This window comes from Podarcis muralis, chromosome 11, assembly GCF_964188315.1.
Source record: "Podarcis muralis chromosome 11, rPodMur119.hap1.1, whole genome shotgun sequence".
Taxonomy (NCBI): Eukaryota; Metazoa; Chordata; class Lepidosauria; order Squamata; family Lacertidae; genus Podarcis; species Podarcis muralis.
The window spans coordinates 44,597,378-44,614,309 of NC_135665.1; the positions used below are offsets into that span (position 1 = coordinate 44,597,378).

General features: G+C 40.4%; 1 protein-coding gene across 9 annotated transcripts in view; it reads left to right on the forward strand.

Annotated features, from left to right (window-relative positions):
* The window catches only part of ARL15 (ARF like GTPase 15), a 191,549-nt gene that overhangs the window by 73,921 nt on the left and 100,696 nt on the right, over nucleotides 1-16,932 (forward strand). The window lies entirely within an intron of this gene.

A 16,932-nucleotide genomic window follows, 5' to 3' on the forward strand; every position in this document is an offset into this window, starting at 1 on the left:
TTTGCCAATGTAAGATTGTAGACACTTTGTTTTTAAAGAACAAGTTGAGCAAAGTTTATTATATGGGTCAGCAATTAATGATGCCTGGGCCAAATTTTCCTCCTCCCTCCAGTTGCAAACTCAGATGTGAAAGACTGGTTTAGACAAGCCGTGGCCTTGGCAACTGAACTTGCCAGCAGGACATGCTGAAAGGTAGCTGTTTCTGCATAGATTCTGCAACCATGTTCAGCTCTATATACGCTATTTGCAGATGCAATGGGCCTTCTGGGATAGCACTTGTCTACATTACAACTAGAGCATGGGTAGGCAAACTAAGGCCCAGGGGCCAGATCCGGCCCAATCGTCTTCTAAATCCGGCCCGCGGACGGTCCAGGAATCAGCCTGTTTTTACATGAGTAGAATGTGTCCTTTTATTTAAAATGCATCTCTGGGTTATTTGTGGGGCATAAGAATTCGTTCATTATCCCCCCGCCCAAAAAAAATATAGGCTGGCCCCACACAAGGTCTGAGGGACAGTGGACCGGCCCCTTGCTGAAAAAGTTTGCTGACCCCTGAACTAGAGAATTATTGTTAATGTTCAAACTCTTCAGCAGGATTCTTTTCAACTGTCTCGTTAATATCTAATGAATGAGATACATAATAAAAATTTGTAAAATTATTAATGATGAAAGAAGTGGGAAGATTGTCTTTCTCCCCTTCCTTCTTCACAGTACCATAATTTGGTGTCACCCAAATTAGTTTTTGAATAAAGTATTTCACACGATGCATCATTGACTTAGGGAATGCAATGTTGCAAGATGCCTTGATGGCTCCCTGTTTAAAGAGGCCTTTAAAAGGGGGGAGGTAGGCCAATCTATGAAATACAGTCCGATGAGTGGCAAAATGGAAACTTCACATGGAATGTTTCTCTGAATACCATATGCTGCCACCAGCAAGAAGGGGTAGCTGCTCTTGTGCTTTTCTGGTGGTCTTCACAAAGGCATCTCACTGGCCACTGTCAGAAACAGGATGCTGGACTTCATCCAACTGTTCTCCATGTTCTCATCATCGGAGCATTCTGTGCTTGTTGACAACCTCATGTGACTAAAGAGGTCTAGAGATTACATTCCTTTAGATTGGGGTTAGGTACACTTCCAACCTGGACACTCCATTCCCACCCCCCTTTTAACCAGAGCCCTGAAGCTCACTGGCTGGAATAAGACACAAAATAGCCAGTTAAGGAAAGTAGAGTCCTTTGGGCAGGGCCTTTAGGAAAGGTTCATTATTGTATAAGCTTTCCATTTTTCAGCCACCAGTCGCTTCTATCCCTGCATTAAAGCACTGAATTTTCTGCTGTGGACTCACTGATTTGCAGGTAAGTATTAGTCTCCCTCTGAAAACAGATCACCCAAGAGAGGGAGAGGACACAGACTATAGGCAGTTCCAATATTTGCAATAAATATGGTCAAGATCAAACATATAAGAAAACCTTCAAGACAGAAATCATGTACCCATTTTGCAGATGGGGTATTCTGGGAGAGAACCTGACCCACCATGCTAGTGAATCCATGGCAAGAGACTCAAGCATAACCCACCCCAAAAGCTGTGCATAATCAAAGAGCATAAGGGGCAGAAGACATGCATGGACACATTAAAGGTGGGGCAAGAAAGTTCTGGAGGAACCGCCTGCCACTGAACTTAAGGGTCTGAGTCTGAACAGCTACTGTAGCTTCTCTTACCTTTCCCATCAGGGTTCAATCAGGGTTAGCTAAGGGGAGAGTCACAAGCTCACACCATGCCATAATGTGCCAGTGAGCATATTAACATTGTGAATTACGGGCTAGCCACAAGATTCTGGGCCTCCTCCTCAGTCTACCGCTTCATGCCAGTGCATCATGATCAGTTCCTAATCCAGTGAAAAACAGAGTGCCTACCTAATGCTGGCCTGAAAATTCTGCTAAGTAGCTGCTTCTGCTTTGGACATCACCAGAAGTTGAGAGACCAAAGAACAAAGGCTAGCTGGCTTCTCATTGCCCAGTTCAAATACTGCGTGCCACTGCTCAACCCAGCGCATCAGTAAAGCAGTAAGGGCTACAATGGTGCACAGTGAACACTAGTCCTTGTTTCTCATCACTTTGACTGTCCTAGTCAGAGCTGAGTGCAGCCTGACACAGATTGTCAGGCAATCAGCCATTCGTGATCAATCTTCTGCCTGTCTCTACTTTAATTCTGTCTGTATAGCAAAGCCCCACTTGAATGGGGATGTATGTCATTAACTTTTGGTCTGGGCAAAAAAGACATGGAAATTATAATTATTTCCTGCTCCTCTGAGGGCTTTAATTGCTGAACCAGGGCTGCTGACACAATATGAACTAGTGCAAATGTATTACAGTGGTACCTTGGTTCTCAGACTTAATCCGTTCTGAAAGTCCGTTCCAAAACCAAAGCGTTCCAAAACCAAGGTGCGCTTTCCCATAGAAAGTAATGAAAAATGGATTGATCTGTTCCAGACTTTTAAAAATAATCCCAAAACAGCAATTTAATATGAATTTTAATATCTAATGAGACCATTGATCCATAAAATAAAAGTAAGAAACAATGTATTGCAGTCACACAGTCAATCATTCAGTAGCTGAACTGGGTTCCACACAGTCACAAAAACAAAACCCCCGCAGAAACAAAAACACAAAATAAATAGTGAAAACAGACAGACCTCAGTGTAACACTCAAAACGGAAGTGTGGCACTCAAATTGGAAGCGTAACACTCAAAATGGAGCATGTTCAGCTTCTGAAAAAAGTTCGCAAACCAGAACACTTCTGGGTTTGCACTGTTTTGGTTCCAAGTTGTTTGTACCAAGGCGTTTGAGAACCAAGGTACCACTGTATATTATTACACTGTTTGAATTGGTTGGAAGTTTGCATATGGATAAGATCATAATCAAGCACAATATTTAAGAAGGAGCAGTGAACTTTTCTTACATTTTTAATCCGTAGTTGGTGATTGGCATATATTAAATTGGAGTTATTCAGCATTGGCATATATTAAATGGGAGTTGTTCAGCATTGACACTGCACTGACTCCAGCAAAAATACTTATTTGTTTGAAGTATCTCTAGGTTGCTCTTTGAGGAAAGGGAGCCCTCCTAAGGCAGCTTCTAAATAGAAAACTACAATATATCATTTCAACAAAACAATATCTTAAAGGAGCATTTTAAGTATTTCACAATTCAGTCTTAGAAATTGTATTACTTGAACCATTCAAGAAATAGTTAGAACCAGCAATGGTATAGCTATTACAGAATACGAAAATTTGACATTTCCATCAAACATGTCTCTGTTAAAAGCAGCTTCGAAACAAGGCCTGTTTAAAAGCCATACAATATGAAGCAAAGGAAATACCTGTTGGCAGATAGTTCCACAGACAGGAGGCAACCACTGAGAAGCTCCTGCTTCTTGTGCTCATAATTTAAAATACATTTCTGTACTGTTTCAGCTAGCAAACAGAGTAAGAGCAATTTTTATGGCTGTGTACATCCAGCTTTGAAGATATTAAGAACTAGTGTGATCCAGTGATTAGATACTGAATATATACCAAAAGGACCTGGTTTCAGATCTTTCCTGTACTATACTTTTCTTAAGTAGCTTTGGCTAGCTTTCACCACTAAGAAAGAAGATTGCTTAACCACACAATAACATTTGTGTGTGTGTTTTTTAACTCTCAGTTTCTCACTTTTAAAGAGCTTGATTTGCATAAGTTGTGAGAATAAAACAAGATGCAAACTTTACAGAACTGTGAACTTTTAAACAAACATTTGCACCATTGCTTGCAATATCCCACAAAATATTAGGAACCTAGAGTTCATGTGAGGTTCACAGGCTCTTATTCACTTGTGATTCCTGCTTGTCCTGGGTAACTGGCATACTGCTGGAATGTAGTAGCAACAACAGTGTGTTAACTTCTTTAAATTTGTCAACATTTCCCTAGTTCAGTAACTTGAGGAACACACTACAGTACGATGATTCTCCGGTTAGGTTTATCTCAGGCGTGACTTTATGATACTGAACAGTAGATGGCGATGTTGTTCTGCTGTGCTGAAGCTTCTGTAAAGTTCAGCCCTGACTTTAAACCCCACATCCTATTCTTTGCTTATACTTAGACATAGTTGGGGTTTTATTGAGATCCAAGACTTGGTTACTCAGGAACTGACTTTACGCCACATTTTCTTTCAATATGCTGTGGTATACCTGCATTTGAGACTTTTGACACATAACCCGCATGCAGGACTAAAGTTTAGGTCTTCGTAAACTATGCTGTTTATTAAATTTCATGAATCAAAATGGGTTTCTCTCCGCTGTTTTCTTCCCACTCCCCTTTATGGGTGTATCTTCCTATGCTTAATGTCACTTGATAGCAGCACATGGGGAATTTAAATAGAAGTTGTTTACAATATGGTTAGAATATGTGTAGGAGAAAATACTAAAACAGCTTGTTTGCACAAGTTATGACTGGTTATGAATTATGATTTCAAACATATTTTTATAATAGCTTGAACAAACATTGGTATTACAGTCAGTTTACTTGCATTTGGAAACAGAAAACAAGGAAACAAAAATCCTAGCAATACCCAGTAGCTTTACTATTTTATTGGATTGCAAGAATAGTTTTTCAGATGATGAAATTATGGTGCATTAAACTTCAGCTGGCTTAGAACAGTGGTTCCCACTTTCTCCCCAGCAGACCTTTTTAAAATTGCCAAGGGTCTTTGTGGACCAGTTAATGATTATTCTGCCTGCTGTTGCAATTGTAATGTACTGTGCTAATGCTGTATAGTTTTTAATTGTATTTTTTATAAACACACAGTGGACCACTTAAATTAAGCTTATATCTCACTAGCGGTTCATGGACCACAGTTTGGAAACCCCGGGTTTAGAAATAACTGTATATAGGTGAGGATATTTTACTGTTGATTTAGAATAGTCAAGACATTTTTAAAAGCTTCTTGGACTGATTCACTGTGTGGAATATTACAGTAATGAAATCTTACTTCTGCATGGTGTCGTGAAAATAATAGCTAAATATTAACCTTAACACAAGTTTGATACAACATATAGAATGAAACAATTCAATTGAGACATTTCTGGCATAAAACACCATATTCATCCCTTTACTTTAATAAATAACCAGTGTAACTACCCTTGTGTGATGCACTGTACATGTTAAATGGTACTCATGAGTTTTGGGACTAAGTTCTACTGCAAACTGAACTACACTCCTGTAGTGACAAATGATGATAATTCTGGCCACATGCTTTCTTTTCTGTATTAAATGGCATTATTCTTTGCTTTATGTTTGAAGTAGAAATTGGTATTGACAATACTGGTGGCTCAGGCCAGAATCCAAAGAATTTAGAATTTGTTTGTTGAATCCAGTGGATCTTGAGGCCTTTGCCACATGGCAAACCAGGAGAAATTTCAAAAGCTGTATGTGATATGTAAGAGATTCAGAAATGCACAGGAAACAATGCCAAATTCCTCTAGCCTACCACAATATGCTGTTTTTTTTTTTAAAGAAAATTCTACATTGTTCATTAGATCCTCCCCACAGCATTTGAACAGTATTACTGCCACACTTGCACATCATTTGCTAGCTCCCAAGGAAGCATTTTATCTCACATCCTTGAACTATGTGTGTCTTCACTGAACAAGCATAATTTGTCTGTTCGTCTTGAAACTCTTCTCTGAGATTAAATTTGCAAAATCAGCATAGTGGGGAACAACCGTCTGGAGGAAAAGGCCATCGCATTCTGGAAATTACCTGTTAGAATCTTGTTGATGAACTGAAATAGTCAGGGCAAGGGTCTTCCGGAAAGTATGGTCCGAATATGTCTTGCAGTAATACAGACACATCATTCAAGTTGGAGGGAAGATTTTATTTTATTTGGGGGTGGGGGTGGGAAAGAAATTGCCTCTGCAGCCAGACTTGCTCTTTACATTTGTAATACTTAAACAAGTTCAATAGGGGGCCCTTGATGCTTTGATCTAATGCCACAGTACACTTTTTAATGAGAGAAGTTTGGAATATTGTTGTAATACAGAGCAATCTAACAGCTTATTGTAATAAACAGAAGAGTTACACCTAGGAGACCCTTCTTCTCTTTCTGTGTGCTTGGTCTGAAACAGGTAATTACGAAAGGCCTCGGATCAGTTTTGTAAAGGCGGCTCCCTGATGGGTGCCATGACTGAAGTGTGACATGAGCCTTTTCCAATACAATGGGTGGCCTAACATTCCTTTAGAAGGCCAAGCTCATTAAATATTCTGTTCTCTCTCTCTCTCTCTCTCTCTCTCTCTCTCTCTCCCACCCCCCCCCCCCCGCCTTTCCCTCTTCATGCACTTAGCTTGAGTCTGAGCGAAGTCTGAGGTTTCTCTGCTGAGGACTTAGCAAAATTGCTTAGAGTTCTCAGATTGAATTTTTTATGTGTATGACTTCATGATGGCATTAGCATGCGCTTTGATCCATGTGTGAATGGCACTGGGTCGGCTCTTATTGCCATATCCAGATGGTGTTACGGGGAACAAACAGTTGTGTTTTAGGATTTCTCAATAGACTGTCTAGACTGGCTTTGTAGCAGACAGATACAGCCACCCATCAAATTAGCGTTTGTCAGATTTATGGTAATGGTTCACCAAAGCCTTCCTGTCACTGACATTAAGATTTACGCCGCCAAGTTATTTTGTTTTCTACAAGATATAGGGAGCCTAATTTATTTACAGAGCCCCCACCCCTTCCCAAACTCGGATTCAATAGGGACCACTTTCAGATGGATGGTTCGTGTTTTAGAAATTATTAAAAATCAGTGACTTGCAGCTGGATGGATTGAGGAAACCTTTTATTTCCCCTTTCAGATAAGACGGATGTGTGTTCTTTTAGTCAGTGTGTCCCATATGCTGCTTTTAGAAAGAAAAACATGTATGTGGATTACTGCGGCTAGAGTTTGAACTTTCATGTTACACTGGAGTAACATGAGCTGCTCCCTGTACACAGTGGGAATAACCTTTTGACAGGCACTATGTCCATTCTCAGTGGAAATGTTTTTCCAAGTCTGGCCAGAGTGCCTTTGATCATACCACCTCAAATGTAGGGGTCATAGCTACTATGCAAGGCAAGAACCATTAGCTGTTGACCAGAGCAAAAGATAAATTGGAGAGTAGGGAGCCTTTGGGCCGGGGGGGGGGGAGAGGTTGATGTGTGTGGGGAGAGAGATTTAAATGGAAACAAAACTCCCTGGGACTATCATTCCTTCCTGCTAGAATATCAGAAGTAGATAAGTGTGGGGTTTTTTTAATGGCTTGTATGACTGTTTGAGAATTCTGTTCACACCAACACTGCAGGCTACTTTTATTTTTCCAGGTGACAAAGAAAGGGACTGGCTGTTGTTTTAATCCAAATATGTAATAGTAGATGGTGGATGTATCACTCTTCTCACTTTTTAAAGCACGTTTAGCTTTTTTTTTTTTATGGAGACTACAATTTTGGAAGTATCTTTTCCCTAGTTTCTCCAGTCACTGCAGTGTAAAACAGTGGGATTATTTTTTGTATTTTTTCTCCCACATAGCAATATGAAACAGAAAACTATAGTTTATACAGAAAAGTATTGGTTTATACATGGTGTTCATTGTTTATGAAATTACGTGAAAGGTAACAAAGGCATTTCCCCCTATTCTCCCATGTAGTGGATACATTTTAAAGGTGATATCTGATCCCAGGACACAGTATGCAGATGCTGATGAAACATGCTCCCAATCTATACCTTGTGGAGAGAGGGAAAAAAGCGTGGAAACTCAGATTTTGTCACTGGCAACAAAGTTTCACTTGTCTTATGCACCTGCTTCTTACAGTGGCTTCTAGTACACCAAACCTGGTCAATGAGCTCTCTCATGTTTCTTGTGCAGCCATTGCCAAAACAAGCTAAATAAATAGTTCTCCAGAACCTGCAAGCAGATATGGACACCACCGTGTTTCCATGTGGTAGTCATGTTTTTTGCACTGTTCAGCTGCAGTACCATATGGAACAAAACAGTCAGGAGAAGGAGTGCTGGAGACCACCAGGAGCTACAAAGAGTTGGTGAATGTGCTGTGTTCTTTGTAGGAAAAAAACGACTTGCAGAAGTAGAAACAAGAATTACTAATAAAATACAGTTAGCAGAATGGCAGTTGCCTTGCCCTTTCAACACAATTGAAAATAGTATTACTATAGTAATTAGGAGATTGAAAACATCATGGTGTTGAGCCTTACAAGAGATTGGATGAAGTCCAGAGCTAGTTAAAGATGTGTAATCTGTTTATATCTGTAAGTTGAGTGCTTATGGCCCATTGATTTCAGGGAAGTTTAGGCTTCTCTGACTTTTCCGTTGCTGGTACCCACCAGGTTCTTGTAAACAGAAAAGATAACTCAAAAAGGCTGAAGTGAAAAAGGTACTTGAAGAACATTCTTAAAATGACTTTAATTTATTGCCTTTCAATCATCTCCTAAAAACAGTTTCCTTGTTTTGCACCTGCTTCTGATTATTGTAATATTTTGGACCCTGCTTCTGGCACTATTCATAGGTCTGAAGCACAAGTATAAGCAAGAGGTAGGTAAAAAGGTAGCATCTAGACATGAAAAAACACATATACAGGTATCCTCGTCAGAAAGTTGGTATTGTACACTTGGTGTCAAACCAGAGTGAGTTGTTGCAAAATGTGTGCAGCAACCCTGAATGAATGATTGAATGAATGAATAAAATTTTCTGAACATCATGATCTTCAGAGGCCATGCTTTGGGTGCACCTCCCTGCTTTTGGAGGGGGACACAATTAGAGACGGGAAAACGAGGCCTTGTTTTGGTACCCCAACTTTGGAATGCTGTCCCTAGGAAATGGCATTTTGAAGCCAGGTGAATACTTTTAAAAAAATTTTCTCAGGCCTTTTAAATATTTTTGCTTTTTAATTTTTCTTTTTTACTCATTTGGTCTGGTGAGATTCCATTTTTGTGCTGCTGCATTTAACTGATTGTATTGTTTTGTTCTTAAATATTTGCCAATTGTCCTGGAAGTCTTCAGACTGAAGGATGGGATATTAAGCGCAGTGAGTAAATAAATAGCCTTGGTCTGTACAAGGAAGTTGTACAACTTCAAATGAAAGCTTTTGGGAGGCTGTTTATTTAAAATGAACTGAACAACGGCTTATCTAAACTCTGCTTGCAAATATAATAGTACTTTGCATACAGAATTCGCAGCACTGAAGCCTCATTCTTGCATTTTAATAGTTTTAAACTATCATCAGGATGTCTCTTCACCCTAATCTGGACATGTCAGGTTAAGTAAAACATTGGTTTTATGACTGCCTATAATTTAATTTGGCAGGGCATAATATCTATTTTGCTCATTAGCACCCCCAATCCAATAATATAAAGCTAAATAAAAATAAAAAGGGTAGAATAAACTTTGTGCATCTGTTTCTTTGTATTTTTATAGTTCTGCATTGAACAAGATGTCTAGTCTTCTGTAGCCGCATATGATGTGGTACTTGTCTGGCTTTTAGATAACAAACGAAAGAACAGTGCCCTTTAGAAAACGACAACGTCCTGTTCCTTTCATTTACTTGTCCTAGACGTATTGGAGCTCTTGCTCTATTGCAGAGGGCACCGTGATCTGTTTTCTAAAGCCCATGCCTTTGGCAAATTGTTGTTTTTCCGCAGTCAACATACAATAGTAATCTTAATGCGCAGCACTGTGTGTGAATAAGCAAATATAAAAAACCCCAGGCTCAAGACTGTAAAAATATTGTGTGTTTTTCTAAAGACCAAGACAACAGAAAGGGCTAGTCACTGAAGTGGATAGTGGCTGTAATAGAGCGGAAAACTGGGGTCTCCTCAAAGAAGGAAGTGCTAGGATACACATGCTTTGTAACAACATTGTCTGGCTCAGTTTCTCATAAGGGTTTTTTATTATTAACAATCTGCCCTATTGTGGACAATAGTTGTGAAACAGTCTTCTGAAATTTCAGCTCTTTCCTAATTAAGGAGAGGAATATTACAGACACAGGAAACCTTTATTCCACCTGCAAAATTCTTGTTGGAAGACACTGGTGCAGTTAAGCAATTTTAGATTGTGTGCTTCCTGGTGATATGCTGCCCACCCTTTAAATGGGGATGTGTATGGGGACGCGGGTGGCGCTGTGGGTAAAACCTCAGCACCTAGGACTTGCCAATCGCATGGTCGGCGGTTCGAATCCCCGCGGCGGGGTGCGCTCCCGTCATTCGGTCCCAGCGCCTGCCAACCTAGCAGTTCGAAAGCACCCCCGGGTGCAAGTAGATAAATAGGGACCGCTTACCAGCAGGAAGGTAAACGACGTTCCGTGTGCTGCGCTGGCTCGCCAGATGCAGCTTGTCATGCTGGCCACTTGACCCGGAAATGTCTCCGGACAGCGCTGGCCCCCGGCCTCTTAAGTGAGATGGGCGCACAACCCTAGAGTCTGGCAAGACTGGCCCGTACGGGCAGGGGTACCTTTACCTTTACCTTTATCACTTCACTGCTGTGTGTGGGAGCCCTCCTGCTCATTTTGTAGACTGGGGCCCTAGACCTGTGCCCCAGGAGCCTGTAACTACCGGTACATCACTGTTTGAAGAACAGGTTTAGACTTGGGTTTAGGGCTACTGTTGAAACTCCTTAATTTATATCCTAAAGAAATATCTTTAAACCAACCTATTATTCAGGTAGCTTCATGCATTAGACATTTCTAGCTTTACATCAAGCCTGGTTGTATATATTATTAGCTAGAGTTTGCCACGTACATTTAAGAAAAAAGTCATTTCCTTCCAATTCTTGTGCAATAAAAACTTTGGAATAGCAGCCAGTGGCGTAGCGTGGGTTGTCAGCACCCGGGGCAAGGCAAGTAATTTGCGCCCCCTAACCCATGGATTTGCGCCCCCTAACCCGTGGATTTGCCTTAACCCCAGGTGTTGCGCCCGGTGCGGCCGGGGCCCCCTGCACCCCCCACGCTACGCCACTGATAGCAGCATATAATATACGATGGAAAAGTCAAAAGATAACCCATCACCAACCTGGATAAAGTTTATTTGTAGTCTTTAAAAACTGTTAATGTCGTGTGGAATCTCTCTCTTGTTTGGCTTTAGGAATCTCACTTGTGACTCAAAATTTACAGGACGAAAACACAGCATTATGCTGTACAGATTGATGAATTGGATTAGAACTGAGTTCACATCACACATTCAGAGTTGGCATGGTATTTTCAGGGTTCCGTGTTCCTGCAGAAAGATTTGTGTGTTTTTCTACCTACTTTGAAAAAGTCAACTTATCCCAGTTTTAGGCTCCCCCCCAAATATATGTCTCATATCTGTGGAAGTTGTGCCCATAAAACTGGCACAAATGAAAAGATGTGTAGTTTATGTACTGAGCAGTCAACATGTAACAGTCAATAGACATTTTGCATGTGTTAGAGACAAATACAACTGAAGAATCTTGAAACTAGATCTCGCCAACTAGTCAATGCAGTGTCATCTCTGCAATCATTTCAGAGTTGTATTTACAGACACTTGGCAGAACTAATAAGAGGTTCTGGTCTTATTCTAATTCATTTTAGAAATCTTTTCTCTATGGCCTTCTTTTACACTTGCTTTTTTCTTTGCCATATCCTCATTGGAGACTGGGTCTTAATGATGGTCCTGACATGGGTGTCAATAACAAAATACAAAAATGTATGTGCTCTACCATTTATGAAGGGCACATATATTAACAACAACAACAACAACAACAACAACAACAATAGTAATAGTAATAATAACTGCTACTTTCCCCTTCAAGACATGCAAACAGAGACCTAATCCTTCCTCATTTTCTGTTCACATGTGTTTTAGACATGTGCATTGTACTGGAGTATCTGCAGTTCTCAAGCTCTTCGCAGCTGCAAAGGGAAAAAGAGGGAGGGTGTGCTTGTGGCACTGGCGTCCCTTGCCTTAGGTGGTGCAGACTCTTGTGCTGGCCCTGCAAATGATGAAATATTATCATTATTCCAGAAAACAGTATCCTGATAGGCAACTAGTTACGTTTGAGGAGTACTGTGGCAAAGCACCTGGGGGTGAAAGGCCAGAACCCCACTTCTTGCCCTCTCCTGTCTCAGTGAGATGCCTCTCATTCACATACTCTCTTTGCCTTCTAGATTGATACATTTAATTCTAGATTAATACATTTAATAAGTCAGTAGTGTGGTGTAGTGGTTAAGAGCGGTGGACTCGTAATCTGGTGAACCGTGTTCGCTTCCCCGCTCCTCCACATGCAGCCGCTGGGTGACCTTGGGCTAGTCACACTTCTTTGAAGTCTCTCAGCCCCACTCACCTCACAGAGTGTTTGTTGTGGGGGAGGAAGGGAAAGGAGAATGTTAGCCGCTTTGAGACTCCTTAGGGTAGTGATAAAGTGGGATATCAATTCCAAACTCCTCCTCCTCCTCCTCCTAAATTAATATTTTTCTTCTTCTAGATTAATAACAATGTTGCATGGGACTATACCTTAAATAATGTAGCAAATATCCCCTTTTTCTAAACTGGTACAAGTTCTTGGCAATTGAGGTGCCACGGCAGGTGTTTGGTGGTTACAGGACAAACATTGTTGGGGTAGATTAAGGAGTTAAATAGCATTGACACTCAGGCTCTTCCTTAATCCATACTGAAAGAATGCCACCATTTCTTAGGCTGATTCGCACATGATAGTGGCTACATGAAATGTTTGTGTGCGTATGAAATTGCTGCTTGGCTCCTGTGTTGGCTATGCTCACAAGAAAGGGTTTGAGTGAAATGGAATTTCACAGGCTTGGTGTATAACTGATCCTTTTACAAACAAGTTGGGATGGCAGAGGCATCTAAATTAGTTTTAAAATACAGTTAGTAGCCCTTTAAATGTTATTCAAATGCTTGGTTTCTATGGTCCTATGATTGGTTGGCATGCTTCTGTCTCGGGAGACAATGGAAGAGTGAGTGTTCAAATTAATGCTTGTTTAGTTGGTTGTAGTTGGCAGTTGTAGAATATTTATCAATACATCTATGGTACTCACAAAACAGGGCTCAGTTAGCCAAGCTTGTAGCATACTTTATTCATGAATCATATTGAAGAAGCTTTTCTAGCTTAGTTGAAGATCTGTAAAAGGATGGCTTTTAGCACAGCTTTGTGCTCCAGGCTATTGTTGAATAATCTGCGCCCATCTTTCATTTTAACAGGAAATGACAAGGGGAGCTGTTTCCTCAGCTTCTCCATATTTATATTCCTCATTGGCTTCTTGTGTTTTTCCATCAGTGGTTTGTTTTCTCTCTCTTCAGTCTAAGTAATGTTGTCTCTAATGTTGCTAGTTTGGCTTGCTTCTATCTTCTCCTGAGTTTTCATTACAAGAGCTTTTGAGGCTCTGTAATTGGTAATCTGGGATTTAGGGAGTATGGTAGTTTGTGTGGGATGAGGTAGCATTTAATGGTTTGTGCAACTTTCCCAGGATTCATTGCCCAATTTCCTAATACTTCAGAAAAAAAGAGAGGCACCAACCAGCCCAGCCCATGTCCCTACTTACTGAAACCATTTTCTACAACAGGTAGGGAATGTGGGAACAGACCACATCCAGCTCTAGGGATGACATTCCTGATTTAATGAGCTATCAAAGGATGAAGCACAGCATTCACTTACAAATCTAGTGACCCTTCTTCTGCTGTTAATTTGAAATCCTAACCTTCCTTCTCTACGATTGGCTTGTGCGGAGGCAAACACTTGGAATAAGATGGTTCAGAGAGAGCCTATTAGATTGTAGAAATACGAAAACATGGAGCGACAAAATAATAATAGATGGAGGCAGAACTGTAGGTAGGAACTGTCTTCTATATTAGACAGTTTTTTCCTACACCCTTCCCTATTGTCTTTCACATTCTTTTGCTCACTTCATGTTGTACTGAAATGATGTTTGAATCCCAAAGTGACCCAGCTGACTCAGATCCTTAGCTAAATCAAAGCCTCTGCCTTACATTAATCATCCAAGGCAAGCTTCCTCCGGCTACATATAGGAAGAATGGGGATAAAATTTGCTGAAATGTGTAACATTTTGTGTATCATATAACAGTGCGGATTTTGTTTGGTACTTGGGAATATTGCATGTTAACATGTACTTTGCTAAAGCAAGTGCTGAAGTATAGGGGCTTAATCACCCAAACCTTTTGCAAAGCCATATACCATACTTTTCCATATATTAGGCGAGGTTTTTTTTACTCCAAAATACAGTAAAAAATGGGGGGTCATCTTATACATGGGTAGTGCAGAGGGGGGGACGAGCGATTGGTTGCATCCGCGAGTAGGATCTAGCAGTTGGGTGGGTGAATGGTGTCTGCTGCAAGGGCTGTTTTGGATTGGCTGCTGCTTTGTCAATTGTGTGTGTTATTTGTGGATGCGTAAAGGGCTGCTTTGGATTGGCTGCCGCTTCTGCAGTTTGGCTTGTTAGCGTTTGCCAGTTGGGTGAGTGATCTTCGTCGTTCCCCACCAATAATTGCTTAACAACCCCCCCGCCCCAAAAAAAGCTCAACAACTCTGGTCAATTCTCCCCCAAAAGACCTCAATACCTTTGGGCCATCTCCTCCTATTTTCTTTAATTTTAGTCCCCCAAAATAGGGGCGTCTTATACACGGAAAAGTGAGATGCCATTTAATAAAATGATGATAAGTATAATCCTGCCACATACCTTGCAGCATGGGCTTGAGCCCACTGTACGCTACCTATCACACACTCTTTTAATAAATGTTTTGGGGGATGAAATGTAAAAATAAATAATACATGTTTCATTGTACAGACTAATTACTAATATAAAGAAAGGAGAACCATAGAAAGAGCCTTGCTGGACCAGGCCAAGAACCCATCTAACCTAGCATTCTGTTTAGTCAGTAGCCAACCAGATGCTTATGGGAGGTCCGCAATAGCCCTCTTCTACTTATGTTAATTTCAGTCGATTGACTCTGAGCTGAACTTAGTTGGATACAACCCATGATCTGTAACGTGGGAAGTAATCTTCAGCTCTGTTCACCAGCTGACAGGTTGTATGAAGCTCTGTTCTAATGGCAAGGCCCTGCTCTATATAATGAATCTAGGTAACAAGTTGAGGCGTTTAAAAAAATGCAGTTTATTGTCCCGTAGCTATATTTACTGTCTGGTTCTAACTACAATAACAAATCAACTGTAGTGATTAAGCTAAGAAATACTGTGTTGTATAAACACAGGTGCAGATCTGTTAAGTATGAAGGTACAACCTTTATATAACTGCATGTTTAATGTTCAGAAACTTTTCTCTAAAGCACTATAAACTCCAGCAGCAGGTTCTTGAGGTATTCTTCCCACCTTTGGCTCCTGATGTGTTAAGAATTTATTTGCCTTTTGAAATCTATAAAAAAAAAATTGACATAGTCTTAGAAGGCAAAATAATAAGTCCCATAGGAAAAATGAGGTTTCGTTTTTCAGATGACCAATGGCTTTTAAGATATTGCAAAGGAATAATACAAGTATATTGCTATTAATATAGTAATCTTTTTTGAAAAAATAGGTTTTTATTGAAAAGTGGGAAATGATATATATTTTTAAGAAATAAAACTATATACTGAAGCCACCGAAGCATGGTAGGGAGAATACCATATCAGTACATCACTGGAATGGTGCTGAATTATACAAAACAACTATGCCATAAATATATCTGACCACATCTATCTATCTATCTATCTATCTATCTATCTATATCTCAGGAAACTTTTAACCAATTGCTGATTATCAGAAATAATAGAATGCTAGTCATCTATAAATGAGTCTGAGTCACCTTGCCCATTATAGGCACAAATTTGTTTTGTTAATGTGGCCATTAGTGCAAGGGATCATATTTTTCTATATTACTGTTCTGCTGTGTAAGAGTCTTCACTCTTGCACTGGTGTTCTTGTTCTAGTCTTGCTACCAGCAAAGGAAAGTTAGGGCTCTGAACTTCGTCTCACAATATTTAATATCACTGATTTAGCTGTAGGTACAAAATTATGCATAAATGTAACTTAAGCAAAGTTTTGCCTCTAGGACCTGGTGATAGTATGGAATGAACCTTCAAATAGTCCCCTTAAGTTTTAACACTGTTGTTGTTGTTGTGTCGTTTAGTTGTGTCCGACTCTTCGTGACCCCGTGGACTAGAGCACGCCAGGCACTCCTGTCTTCCACTGCCTCCCACAGTTTGGTCAACCTCATGTTAGTAGCTTTGAGAACATTGTCCAACCATCTCGTCCTCTGTCGTCCCCTTCTCCTTGTGCCCTCCATCTTTCCCAACATCAGGGGCTTTTCCAGGGAGTCTTCTCTTCTCATGAGGTAGCCAAAGTATTGGAGCCTCAGCTTCAGAATATGTCCTTCCAGTGAGCACTCAGGGCTGATTTCCTTAAGAATGGATAGGTTTGATCTTCTTGCAGTCCATGGGACTCTCAGGAGTCTCCTCTAGCACTATAATTCAAAACCATCAATTCTTCGGCGATCAAGCCTTCTTTATGGTCCAGCTCTCACTTCCATACATCACTACTGGGAAACCATAGCTTTAACTACACGGACCTTTGTTGGCAAGGTGATGTCTCTGCTTTTTAATATATCAACTGGAGATTGTATCTTTACAGCAACTTTTATGCTTTCATTGTTTCTTTGTATGATGTAACGTATATCTGAGGTTTAGTGTCTTGAATTCAGCATCTTGCCTTTAGTTTCTATATAAATGGGAAATATGAAGATGGTTGATAGTTATTCTCACTTGAGACAACCATAACAAAAGATTAAAATAGGAGGGAACTAGGTCATTCAAGACTGTTGTGTGATTTGGCATACTTGAGGAAGGAATTCAAAAGAGGCAGGAAGGGCTTCCTTCAT